Below are 12,545 nucleotides of genomic sequence, written 5' to 3' on the forward strand. Positions count from 1 at the left end.
AACTAGTCTTAAACACTGGTACATTTTCTTTTGGGGCATGCCTGTGTGACACAGAGACACCAAAGATTGCTCCAATAATCAAATTTGAGAACAAGAAGAAATATAGTAACATTAGCCTTTAGACCTACTAATTAGTCTCACTGAAAGTGGAATATATTAATTTGAGTAGCGCACTATGAACTGGATCAGTCACAGCATTTCTATTTGGCTGTTGACAGTTGTTGATGAAAGCAGTTTATTTTCATCTGATGTCTGCTCCTTCATAAAAACCTTTAGTTTTCACTGGTTCCCACAGACACGTATTTCCATTAACAAAAGCTACAGCTTGTTAGCCTTTTTTGCCTTTAATATCTCTTAAAGTAAGGAGGAAAGTGGTTGTTAATCCATACACACATGCTCCCACAGATCAGGTTCAGGCAGACCAGTCTGGGAACAGACAGGAAAGGAAAGTTCATTTCTGGTTTGGGTTCACAGGGTGTTTTGGCACCAGCCCTTTAAAGATTGCTGCTTACACAAAATAGTGACCTGCAGTTTTCAGATATCTGTCTAAAACATACCACAAAATGAAGCCCCCTGAAGAAAGAGGGCTGAACAAACGCACTGCAAGTGCTAGGTCACAAAAACTTGACCAATTCTCACACAGAGGAATATTTTTTTTCCCCCCTCTTCCTAATCCTTCTCACCAGCAGGATTTTTCAGGCTAAAGGGATTAAATTCAGTACTTTTGTAAAGGTCAAAAAGGACCATTTCTAAAAACCTGCTCAACTTTCTTCTTTGCTTCTTTTGAATGGTGCACCAGAGAGAGCAACTGTATGGGCTCAAGTTTCCATTTAACATATTTTTGACAGTTTGCTCCTCTGGTGATGGAACAAAGGGTAGTCAGTTAACTTGACTGGAGCTCACAAAGGAAGAGATGTCAACAGAGCTTAGACCATTTCTTTAGAGCTGACATCAGTCTTCAGAATGCCTGGGAAGAAGTCATACAAAGTATTATTTTGTCATATATTTTTTTCTAATTTTATTTTTTTAAAGCCTTTGGTATTCATAATGGTGTATTTCAATTATTTGATCAAGCTAACTCTCAGTGCTACTACAGATTATTTTAAAAGCTTCCTTAAAATATTAAGTAGCATCTTGGGTCTGCACAAGGAAAAAAGTTATCACCTAATCACAGCACCACTGAATTGCAGAAATTAGAGATGGAAAGGAACATCCACTCTCTCCCCATGCCAGTGAAGGATTGCCCTCTAGAGTCACTTTCTACTTCTTTTTCACATCTAATTTTAAACTGTCCTAAGTGATGGGTCTTTCACCACTCCTTATTCTTCTTTCTCTTCTGCATTCTGAATTTAGTGTCATGAGGCTTTATAATGGCATTGGGCCCACATTTTATTTTTCTTAATTTCAACCCATTATTCTCAGTTATACCCCTCTGTTCCTCTCCATAGTAATTCTTCACCATCATTAGTCTTTACTGAGCAAGTATTTGAAGATAGTTATCATGTCCTCTGCTCTATTTGCATATCCAGTCTAAATCTATTGCACTCCTAATATTGCCTTATAAATCAGATCCCTCTAGTCACTTAATCTTTCCAGTTCCTCTGCTATAACTTGCCTCCAAACTGTGCACATCCCTGTGGTGGTAACAGGAAAAGGGATGAATTTTGCCTTAACACTATGCTCAGTCTAAAGGCACCAAAGCATGTTCTGGTGTTATCCTGCTGGTCTCCAAGAAAATAACAACTTTTGTTGTCTTCTCTGAGCCTGGTGTTTTAGCTTGTGACATGGGAAGGTAGGATGGACAGCCTACAAACGAGTGCTGTGAAATACTAACAGGGATAAAGGGAGAGAAGAAAGAATTTTGGTGGGATGTAAAACAGCAATGCATAAGAGAAGACAGCAAGAAGAAAGAGGAAAATAGTCCCTCATTAACATTTTAGTTTTTCCATAGGCAGGATATGAGAGAAGTAATACAAGTTTGAAACACTGGATTTAATAGTTACCATAACCAGCAGGACCACATTTCCAGTGGCAGAACAGAAAAAGTGCTGAAAGGTGAAACAATAGTTGAGGGTGGCAGAGGAGGCATAGGCATCAGAAGTCCGTTGGCTAAAAGGTAGCTGGGGATCAGGGCAGCTTTGGGTGTACAGAACCCTGAGGAATGCTAGAATTAAACAAAATAACTTTTGAAAGCAATTTTTTAAATTATTATTTCTTTAATGTAAACCCTTGTTACACTGCTGTTCTCTGAGAAAATTCAGCAGTTGTTTTGCAGACAAATATCCCATTGGCTTTGAGTAAGCCATAAATTAAATATGCATTCCTTTGCTGAAGGATTGAATGCCATCAACACGGTCATTGGTAAATATGGCTTTCAGTGAATGTAATGCTAGTGCTTTTCACTACAAACAAGTTTACAACTCGATGCACTGAGGTAGGAAACTCCCCAGCCTCAGGATTTATTTTTTCCTTTAGAGTGGCAAGATGCAGTGTTTCCACGTAGCCACAGCACTTGCAATCAGACTTCTTTTAGATTAATAGCATCAAAGGGAGATGGTGGTTTTAAAATATCAATCTTAGAAGCACTGTTGGCTACTTTCACTAGTCAACTCTGAAATCTCCACTTGTACCTCATTATCCCTTAGTTTACCCTCAGTAACACAGGTAGCATGGGCTCTTCCATCTTGCCTTGTCAAAATTAAACCACTGCAATACTTTGCTTCTCCCATAGAGTCAGTTAACTTGGCACAAGTTATCGCACTAGACCCTTGTTCCTAAGGACACAGACAGATTCCAAATTTTCCACAATTTCAGGTTCATTCTCCCAGCTTCATCCTCATCACACATCCTTGTCTCTTCCTGCACCAATTCAGATATTTAGAGCTAACCTCCAGGTAAAGCCAGGAAAATGGCTTGGTCTAGACTTAGACTGACTCCTTTTCTCATAAGGTTTTTAAACCACAAAGTGGGTTGCTGTTCTGTCAGTGAAACAAACAGCTGAACTGAACAGCCTGGGGGTAAAAAACAAACCAAAACACCTCAAATTTTCCAAGTACCCCCCAGAGAAATTACTCCAAATTTCAGAGTTTCCAGCAGGACCCACTGCTACATCCAGAGCAAATAAAACAACAGGCTTAGAAGAGGCAAAGGGCAATGATCAAAGTCTTAGAAACATTTCACAAATATCACGTTATACTCCATTAAAACTAGGCAGAACTTGGTACACGAGCAGAATTTGTTTGTCCCCATTTTATAATAGAGCTCACACTTCTCTGTTAGGAAACAGAGTGGATATTTCTTTCCAATATAAATATTTTCATGAAGCATTGTTTCTACTTTTATATGTGCAAGCATTAAGATTTCTTGCCTGATAAGGATATGCTGTAAAACTGGAGTGAATTTCAACATTTTCAGGTTTGACTCTTTCATTTTTAAACACAAAACTAGCATAGATGGCTTCCTCCCGAAGTATTGTTCGTATCATTGTGTAAATTTGAAAATTACAAAGAATACCTCAGGGTGTTAAGACAGCTTTCTCCCTTATCTGTCCTGAAAAAAAGCATTTTGTAAAAGTCCAGAAATATCTCACAGCTATTTAATGCTTTTGGTCCCTAAACAATAGTGATTGATTTTGTTTGGTCTGGCAAACACAAATTATCCCATAATCATTTTATCCTGCCAGCCATGCTTCCATTGACTTGTTTGCATTTTAAGAAGAAAATGCAGTGATTGTAATGAAAAATGGAAAGGGCTGGAGGCAAATAAAAGATTTCTCCATTGCTGAAAATGCATCTACTTTAATTGTCTACACAAACGAGGCTTGGTGTTTCTGTGAAAGCAAGATGAATTTAAAAATAAAAGGACATTTTCCTTTCCCTTTAAACTTGCTTTGCAACTATCCAGGGCTTTATTTTCTCATTTTTCTTGCTTTATGACAAAAGAGCATACAGACAACAGTGATGTTTCTTCCTTTTTTTCTTTTTTTTTTTTTAAGATATAAAATGATTTGAAGAGATGAAAAATGGAACCTAGACTTCAAACCTTCAGACTCTTAAAAGAAGCTTTGGTTGAAATAACACGATTAAGAGTAAAAGGGGTCAGGCTAGGGCAAGGTACCCTGATCACCATAGGAGTTTATATGTCTCTTAGGCAGCAGGTTGGTGTCTAAAGACCAGATCAACATCAAACATCTGCCTGGTTGAACCTTATCAGGGACCGTTGTCTTTTCTATCATGCAGCATATTCATCCTCCTGGATCGCAGAGGATGTTTTCTAAATTAACTCCTACCTACTGCAGTGAATTAGGACATTGCAAACAGCACTCATGACTTCTCATCTCCCTGTAGTAGTGCTACCACCAACTGATGGGGATAACGGTCTTTTCCAGGCAAATGTCCCTGGGAGGGAAGAAGAATTCCTGATTGGGAGAAGTCTTCCCCAGGAAAGTCATTAAGACATCTTACACTCACACCTCACCTTCAGAAATACACCCATATTCCACATCCATAAACAGGCAGTGAGCTGCTGAAGGCATAGGAAACGACACTAGAAGAGCAGAAGGAAAAAAGTGCACACAATTCCTGGTCAAGGTTGAAAACTCAGGAAGAAAATAAGAAAGAAGAAAAAGGAGGAAGAGCCAAGGAAAGAGTAAGGCAAGAAAGCAGACTCTGCTATTACATATCACTACCACCCTTCAGAGAAGGAATGGGATTAAAGAAATTTAAAATACACCAGATCTATGGGAAAGTGAAAATAAGTATGGCAAACAGAAGGCCCAAGGAAGGCAGGAAAGTGCACAGGTTGTTCTGTATGAGTTAATAGACCTAAAAATCAACACTTGAGACTTGCTTTTGGGTAGCAATAACTGACCAAGGATAGCGAGGTGTCTGTGGAAGGAAGATAGCCTGTCTTGAAAGCATGCATACAAACGATGCTCTCAAAATCTTGAGCTGAAAATATCAGCATGAAATCAGAGTAGATTCCTCCCTTTTTTCTTCCAAATCTATTCTCAGTTTCACACAACTTCACAGATAAGCTGCTCCTCAAAAAAAAACAAACAACTTCAGGTAGTTTGTTACTAGGGATGGAAAAATTGCTTGTGTTCACCTAAACTCAGAGTCCCCTTCTCTGTAAGTGCCTGTAACCTGGTTCTCTGCAGGTACTTGGGTGTCAGTGGAGAAGTATCCATGGGAAAATACCAGGTCCATCTGAAGAAAACATTTGTGTTGTGTCTCACCACATGAAAGTCTCACGTGGACCAACAAGCTCAGGAGAGCAGCAGTCCTGTTGCATCCAGGAGAACCAGTAAACTCAGAACTCTGAAACTTGGCCAGATCTGGACGAGACCTTCAGTGAGCAGCAACATTGACAACAAAGCTGCACAATGTCCGAGGCACAGGGGTGCAGGCTGTGCACACGAACTACAGGAGCAAACACAGTCGAGCAAAGGGTATTTGATCAAACAGCCAGGGAGCTGCAAGCTGTTGCTACAACTGGGCTGAACGCACAAGTTGATGGGATGTGCAAATAGCTTTCTGCCTTCAGTAAAGGCTTAGTTCTACTAGTAGTTTAATAAAAGGTGTTCTAATAATATGTTCCTTCTAATAAAACATTCCTTCTAATAAAACATTCCTTCTGATTTACATATCCACACCCAGCAAAAAACCCCTGGTAAGGAAAAGGAGATTTCCACCACTTCAGTCCAGCTATAATCATACTAGATTTTGATACCTTTACGGTTCTCCAATTTCCTGTCAGCAAGATAACCCAAACAACGCTTATCTGGAACAGCAGAAGGGATATTCTTGCTCTCACTGCTGGTTGTAATATATCATATTTAAGAAGCTTCGCTCAAAAGCGAAGGTAGCCATTTACAAGGAATTACTGATCTCAGCTCTTAGAGACCCCATAAATTGGAAGGAAGCAAAACTTTAAGTGCAATAAATCTATCTTTAATGTCAATACAAAACCTCACTGCTGTGGTCAACAGCATTTCAGAGGAGTGTTAGGAGGTTCAGAAGCAAAACTCATCCTGGAAGTTCCATCTAATGTAGCTGCTGTGTGAAGTCAGCAGTTTTGAAATGCTCTATTTGGGAAAACAGCAAAAGCTCTGGGCTGTCAGACACTTCCAAGCAATTCAACCCAACAGGGATTCAGCTGCTGCTGTGGCTCCAGCCGTCCCATTTCAGGTAAGGACTCTCCTTGTCCCCCACACTGAGCACAAACATACACTCCCTGCATGCTTCCTTGAACTGTGATAACTCTCACCTTCTTTGACTACGCAGCCAGAGATTAAGGAAGGACAAACAACCCAGACTTGAAGGAGGACAATCGTACAGCTGTCTCACAAATTAACTCCTCACTGTAACAAGTCACATGCAAATAAGGTTCTTCAGCTATTCACTCCATTTTACCCCACATGCTACATAGGTCCAGCTGACTGCCCAGCTTTTAATTAACACAATGCTATAACTTTTGCTATTATAAACATCTGAAATCAAGCAGTTTCACAGTAATATATTTTTAAGCATTGGGGAATCTCAACTGCAGACCTCCTCCTTTAGGTATGCAGAAAGGTCTTTGAGGTAACGGGCAAGATCAGAACATCAGAAGCACCAGAAATAACTCCAGTGATGATGCTTTAATCAGTCTCTGCCTCTAGATCTGCAGCACACTGAAGTCGCATATCAATGCTCAAATTGAAGTTCATTAGGTGGGAGGAATCTAAGTGCACTTTAGAATCTTGATAGCATACCATCATTTTTCTTCTAAGGTTAAATTAAAATGTTGACAATGCAATTAGTCTTTCACTAAAATGGAACCTTCAGGAGAAATGCATCAAAACACAGAAACAATTTGTTTTATTGTTTCTTAAACCCAAACATTTTAATGCACCTTCAAGTTAAATTATTTGTGTTATTCTACTGAAACAAAGTGAAAGCTGATCCACAACTCATCTGTGTTTTCATATACTTTTTCTTTAGCATGATATGTTCATTTGTAAGCAGGTTTCCTGTACAGTGATGGGCACAGCCCAGAGCTTTCTCACAAAGAAAAGGCTGCAAAGGGGAAAGCTGACCCTATGGCACCTTGAGCCTGTGTCAGAGCAAATCCTGTAACAGAATCTGAGAGCCTGGCTTTAAGTGGGCAGCACTCAGCTAAGGTCTGACAAGAGCAAACAGCGAGCAAGTGCTGCTGCTTCATAAGGAGCTGTTAGCAGCTGGACAGTGTAAAAGTTTCAGAAATCCTAAACAAACAGCTGTTAAAATTATGATTTCTCCACTGAAAGTAGCCGAAGACCTTCCCCTTGCACTAAACTTAATTATCATGTCGCACAAGCTGTTCTGATGAGAAACGCTGCGGACACTATGGGTGGGTACTAAGCATTTCATTTAAGTTTATTAGAAACAAAACTGAAACAGATTGAAGCCCACTGCAATTAAGCAGCAGCCATCTCCATCCTCCAAGCTCCTTGTTTGCTCCCGAGCAGCTCAGCACACATCGCAGCAGAGCCTGGAGCCCGGCAAGGCAGAACCCTGCAGCCTCACAACTGAATTATTCACCATTTCCCAGGAAGGCACTGAATACAATACTTCTCAGCAAGCACCTTTCTAAAGATGACAAAGGTTATTTATGTTTTGCCTTGTGTGCTGCAGAAGTTGTCACTGCCCTGCAGAGGCAAAATAAAGTGGACACTGCACTCCTGGAACGGGCGCTGCATTCACACAGTGGCATCAGAGCTCAGAAAGGCCCTACGGTTTCTTGTATCCACCATCCTATGTTTGTCCTTTGATGACAAAACACACATCTGTAATATTTTCCAAGGATGTTCCTTAGGGCACCATTATCACAGATACAGAGGAGGATCCAAATAGCCTGTGAGTTCATAGCTACACAATTGTAGAGATCTGCAGGAAAATCAAATGATCACCAAGGATATTAAAGGCACTATTACATATCTACCTATCTCTTCAAGAAGTATCTTTAACACCACTGAAACCAAATCATTTGCCACCTGCTGCTGCAGTTTTCTCAGGGCGAGGTACCGCCTGCCTTGCATCTGAGCTGGGTGAACAGAACCAGCACAAAACCAGTGGGAAGGAGCTGGCAGCTGAGGACAGTGTACCCACTATGCTGCTCCAGGAGCTACTGCCTCTCACCTTCACACCAGGGAGCGACTGTCCCATCAATCAGTGAAAGGTAACCCCTTTTAGGCACAGCAAGACAAGGCAGGGGGAATAGACAGGTTAACCACTGGCCCACAAGTGCAAGGAATAAAGTCTTTTCAAGTATAGTTAAGCTAAAACACTGAATTCAAAGTGGTTAAGAAGCTTTCTACTGGGCATGATTGATTTATTTATAATTCTGAAGTATCTGAGACCATTTCTTCACGCTTTCTAGCAAACTATCATCTCTTGTGTGGACGTGGACACAAAGACAAAGGAAATACTGTGCTCGCCCACAGCTATGCATCTAATCTAACCATTCTAGTTCCCTTATGAGTTATGAAAGGAGTCACACTCAGAAGGGATGGAAGAAAAAAGATGAATATAATGCTTGAAAAGACACAGTCTCACAACTTAAGAGCACAGAGGAGCAAGTTACTGTGACCCACAACACTTTTCACTGATCCAAGCTCCCAAGGGTTTAGCAGGATACAAAAACAAAGTGGCAGAAGTAAGAACCAGGAGCCATTTCTTATTACTGGTGATAATACAGGGCACCACACGCTGCCGAATCACATCGTTTGCAGTGTTACTCTAATAAACAGACAATAAGCAATGAAATGTAGAAGTGAATCCCATCTGCAAATGTAAATGCATTTTAGATCCCTCAACCATTTGCAGCATTCATGTCCTCACTGTAGTTTTCTCAAAAATGATAGTAGGGAAATGTATCATGGAAAAAATAAAAAATAAAAACAGACCATCAAGGACTATTAAACACAAAGATACAATATAATCTCCAGCTCAGAAAGTCCCTGAACTGCAGATTGCAGAAGCTAGAAGAGTACATCAGAGCTGCAGGTTTGATTTATTCCCACACTCTTCTCCTGAGCATCTGCTGCTGGCAGCTGCCGAGGGCGAGTGGAGGGAGGTAGGCGGACCTTCCCTCTGCCCCACTCTGTCATCACTTTCCAGACTGGCTGAATGTTCAGGTTTTAAATGGTGTCCCCTTGCTTCCCACACACCCCCCTCCCGCAATATCATACGTGAGTGAGGAAGAGGCCAGATACTTTCACAACACGAAGGGAAAGTAAAAGGGGACAGCTATTATGACTGAAGGGAGGTATCTATAACCAAGGAATGGTAGAGACAAATATTTTAGAAAAAAATATTAAATAAGATACGTGGGCCCTTCCACAGGGAGGAGACCTGAACAAGATGCAGTGCTTTCAAAGAAATGGATATTAATATGGAAATACCTGCCTGGGGTACACCGGAGGCATCTCTAATACAGTTAATACTTACATTAATATCAGCCTTGGTTACTCACAAGACCAACATAAAGCTAACCTGTTTCAATAAAGCTCTTACTGAGAATGCAAATGGGAACAGATTTATTGTGACCCCCACCGTTGTTGTGGTCTCATAGAAGCATGTGTCACAAGTGTACTGCTATTTATCCAGCTCAGGAGGGGTAGTTTTCATAAGGATTTAAGACATTGACGCACAACTAGCTTAGCTTAAGAATTTAGTCTGTACAGAGCAAACAGCTAGGAAAAGCAACCTGCACATGAAAAGCTTGTCACAGCAAGGGCGTGATAGACAGGAGTACTCGGCTCTCAGCTTAACTCCTACACTTCCACCAAGTGCTCTCAGTAGAGCTTGATTCAAACTCCAGGAAAATCCTTCAGCTGCTCACCAGACACTGGATAATGTCTCAAGGAGGAAGGAGAGGCTGGGGGAGGGGAGGGAAAGTCTTCAATTCCCATCCCTAAGCATCTCTTCACAAGTGTGGAGAACATGGTGCTTCAGTCCTGTAAGTGAGCAAGAGCTCCTCCAAGGCTAGAGCTGCTAAACATTGTCCATAAAGAAGAGAGATTTTTTAATTGCCATTAAATTGTTTCTTACTTCCCACTCAAACATGCATTTTTTACTTTAAGCCGCAGGTGCTGCTGTTAGCTGGAGACTACACATGGCCACCAGGGATGCAGATATTTTCCCCTGCCAATGATGTATGAACCAGGACTCAATTTTAATGGCACCTTCCACACATAGAAGGAGAAAAGCTCCTGAACAAGGTCTTCTGCTAGGTAATATTTAATTTCCTTAGAACTGCAAACAAGACATTTGAATTATTAGTAGTATTTCCATAATCCAGACCAGTTAGTTAGTATTCATAATTAACTGCTGCCCTTAGTAATTGCCCACAAAAACCTCTGCTGGTGTAACCAAAGTAAAATCCACCCTAAAGAAACAATACAGTTGTTAACTCTAATGTAAATAGAATTATAAGTATGTAAAACACCACACAGAATAACAAATATTATTTCTCTTTTTTCCCCTTCTTGGTTTTCTCTGTCAAGAAATGTAATACTGCCCCATACTACATGAAAGCACATTTTTTCTTTCAGAAAATGCAATGGAAATAGGTCATCACCCATAGAACAGAAAGATTAAAAAAATAGTAATAATCCCACCAGACAAATTCCTAGGAGTTTCTAGGACAGGGCACAGAGCCAGTATGGCAAACTGGGGTTTCTGCAGTCACAGGCAGCGAGGTCAGAAAGACTTTGCTGCATGCAAGATGTAGGAAGCTTTTTGCAATTGGAAAAGTATCTTCTGGCTGTGGAATGCCAAAACAACTCAGCACAGCTTCAACCATAGCCCCTACACAACTATCCCAACTCAAGGGATGCTTAAGTTCCATGAATTCTTTAATTCACTAGGGAGTTTATGAACAAAAAAAAAAATACTGTTTAAGAGTCATCCAGCACTGTGAAGGGCTAATAGTCCCCACAAAACCAAAATAACATGCAGCAAAGAAAATCCTGTCTGATGAGACCAACATAACGTGAATCACAGCTACTGAACAGGGAGCAAAGAGGGAGAAACTACTGCAGAAAGCAACTGATAATGGTGACTGTGTCTGGCTCATCCCCAAAGTAAGCAGCAAAGGGCCAATACTGTTTTGGAAGGGGAATAAAGGGGCATCATACCATTAATGAGAAAGAAAAACCCAACACAACCCTCTTCACATGAAATCCACTGAGCTGATGCTGAACCTCTACTGCTCAGAGCAGCTGTGAAATGCTTCAAGCACAGGTGTCATGCTGAGACATCCTGGCAGCTCACCCTTTCAAACAAATGCACACAAGAAATACAGCAGAGTGCAGCCTAGTCTTGCCCAGGCATTACAGCCAGACCCTACAGCAACATGTACAAGAGGAAACATGCAGTAACGGCTGCCTTGGTGGAGCAGCACTATTCAGTTAGATATGTTTCTATAGGGCACAGTATCATGGGGACCAGAGAACCAGACTGGCAAAGGTATGTCAAAGCTCTCAGTAACATACTTGGGTAGAAAAGTTAAATCAGGGTTGTCGTTGACATGATTTTTCTCTACAAGAAGCTTTTAGTGGTAACAAAAAAATAAGAGAGCTTTTTGTTTCCAGAAGGCATGCTGCAAAGCTCCACTCTCTACTTGAGCTTGTTTATTTTTTGTTTTCCCAGTCACATCTAGCTTTCCTTTCTTCTGTCCATCTGCTTGGATTTCCTGTACATGAAAACAGTAGAATGATCCTTATTTAATGTCTTACATTGACTTAGAACCAAGACATGGTCAAGAAACATACTAGGAACCAGGAACTGAAGAAGTGTTTCAGGATCCTACACATAAGATTCAGGTGATATTTGTTACTGGTCACATACCCATGCATATATATGTAAAAAAAATATCAAACACACAAAAAAACAACATCCAAACTCAAGTTCAGCTTACTGAGAAAGCACAGCTGATAACAGGGTTCTTTGGGTGGAGAATGGCAGGTTTCCATCCCAGGACTGATCAAATGCTCTTATAAATACTGAAGCAGAGCAGACAGTGCCAGGCAACCAAAGAAATACCACTGAGTATGAATAGGTACAGTTTTATAGCCAATTGAAAATCTGATTGGACAAGAACCCCTTTAAAAGGTTTGCCATTAATCAGACAAATTTCTGACTAAGAAATACCCATATACATGCTAAACAACTCCAAACACTCAAGACAAACAAAATAAAACAAGAGAAAAATTGTGTAGGTCACTGTTCATCACAGCTCCACATCTTACATAAACCTTGTGGTTTACAGCTTGGAGGTTTTCATGCGTCTTGAAAGCGTGAATGGTTTTTAGTGAATAATTTCTCAAGAGCACAGAGCCATCACAACAACTGGAGTCAAGACCTTAAAAATTCAATTATTGCTTAGCAAATGCAAATGGTGAATCTAAAAGGATGAAGTTTCTTGGTTTGTTGTGTTTTGTTTTAGATCAAAGTTTCCTTTCTCAGTAGAAAGGCGGAACACAGACAGTATTCATAAACTGATTCAAATTCCACTAGATC

This window comes from Gallinula chloropus, assembly GCF_964237585.1.
Source record: "Gallinula chloropus genome assembly, chromosome: 5".
Taxonomy (NCBI): domain Eukaryota; kingdom Metazoa; phylum Chordata; class Aves; order Gruiformes; family Rallidae; genus Gallinula; species Gallinula chloropus.